Source organism: Oncorhynchus mykiss, chromosome 30 (assembly GCF_057628025.1).
Source record: "Oncorhynchus mykiss isolate SJ-2025 chromosome 30, ASM5762802v1, whole genome shotgun sequence".
Classification (NCBI taxonomy): Eukaryota; Metazoa; Chordata; class Actinopteri; order Salmoniformes; family Salmonidae; genus Oncorhynchus; species Oncorhynchus mykiss.
This window is the reverse complement of record NC_143051.1, coordinates 40,823,939-40,825,841: the sequence shown is the minus strand read 5'-3', so window position 1 is coordinate 40,825,841 and position 1,903 is coordinate 40,823,939. Positions and strand designations below refer to the sequence as shown.

At 48.2% G+C, this 1,903-nt stretch overlaps 1 pseudogene; it reads right to left on the bottom strand.

Moving 5' to 3' along the window:
* Positions 1-230: 230 nt before the first annotated feature.
* On the bottom strand, positions 231-1,333 carry LOC149970310 (free fatty acid receptor 2-like; annotated as a pseudogene).
* Positions 1,334-1,903: the final 570 nt, after the last annotated feature.

The window sequence follows — 1,903 nt, the reverse complement described above, 5'->3', positions numbered from 1 at the left end:
CCATCACAGTAGAGGGCTCAACACTAGCTCATCTCAGAACACTTTTGGTAAATGTCCTTTCCACCTGTAAAAATCTTTCCACCTCTCATAAGCAACAAAGGTTCTTCATATGATCACTGTGGTTTGTTATCAAGAGCTTTCTAAAGATTTCAGAGCATAGAAAGCATAGAGTATAATTTTGTCCTTAACTATTTCCCACTCCCACATCTTGCATGTCTTGTTTGTACAGATTATTCCTGATTTAACTTGGAAATGTTTGCTCCGGTCTGACTGTCGGTCAGCGACGCCACTCCCCTCACATTTGCCAGAGGGTCCCATGTGATGGTGTTGCTACCATGGTGGTGGCACCCTTCTGTCCGGGTGTATCTGCTGGGCCTACCACAGAGCCTTCCCATGAGGTTGTGGGGCGTTGCCGGAGACCGCATCAGCATGACCACAGGAAGACGTTACAGGAGCTGGACAGCATGGTCTCAGTCCTCTAGTGGACTTTCAACTGCAGCACAAAGCCCACAATGTGTGAGGCGTTGTAGGGTGTGTAGCACACCACAAACACAGCCAGAGTGGAGATAGCTGTGGCCAGGTTGCGACTCTTTTCTATGGTGGGCAGGACCGCCACACCAGAGCCACTCAGCGTAGCGTGTAGAAGGTGGTCACGACCAGTGGCAGCCAGAAGAGGAGGAGTGCCATCTCCAAGCGCAGCAGCAGCAGCAGGTCTAGCCGGTCCTGGATGAAGTTCTCAAAGCAGACTGACGTGTTACGGCTGGAGGTGGACACAAAGCCACCCCGCCTTCTGCCACCAGACCCAGACCACAAGGCGGCGCTGATGAAGTAGGAGATGCAGCCCTGCCGGTACAGCTTGTTGCTGATTGGAAAGGCGATGCTGAGGTAGCGGCCCACCGTCACAACCATGAGGAAGAGGCAGCTACCGTAGATCGAGGCACCAGCAGGTTGGAGGGGAGGCCCAGCAGGACCGTGAAGGAGTTGCCTATCAGGGAGACACTGTCCTCACACCTCCTGCTCAGTAGTCCAGGAGCATAGAAGGCACTGCATCAGAAGCAACTTCTGAAGTCTCGATTCTGCAACGCTCCATTTCTGCAAGTAAAATCATTTGAGATGGGTAGAAAAAAAACATCTGCCCTGTGGCAGACGTAATGGATGTTAAAATATAAGCTCTCTTGAAGCAACTCGGTTGAAAACAAATTCCAAAGCACATATGGTAAATACTCACAGATCCTCTCCTGTTAATCAGTCCTCTAGCTTCAATGTGTGGACAGCATTCCTCTTGTGAAGTCAACGCGCATCAATAGTACAGTTTCCCACCGTGCAAGCACATCGCTCTTGAGCAAACTCCTATCTCCTCCACACACAGGCTTGGCACTGAGCCAGATAGAGCAGTTAGGCAGAATCAACTCTTTGGTGACGGTAGTATAGAGAGCGGAAGTGGGGTAATACTGGCGTGTGTTTGTGTGTGTGGGCATGAAGGGGCAGGGTGCAGCATGACAGGTAGACAGATAAGGGAAGGTGCCCATTCAAGCATTTAGGAGCAACCAGCCTGTCTTCTCTAGGATAGGGGGCAGCATTTGGAATTTTGGATGAAAAGCATGCCCAAATTCAACTGCCTGCTACTCATCCCCAGAAGAAAAGATATGCATATTATTAGTAGTTTTGGATAGAAAACACTGAAGTTTCTAAAACTGTTTGAATCATGTCTGTGAGTATAACAGAACTTATGTGGCGTGGCAGGCAAAACCCAGAGGACAAACCATTCAGAGGTTGGATGGTTGTGTGTGCAAAAAAAAAATATATATCTTCGAAGAGAAGAGGATAACTGATATATGAGTGATATGTGAGAAAATAAAGGATGACTTGTGAGTTCTATTATTTAAAAAACATATCACTGATA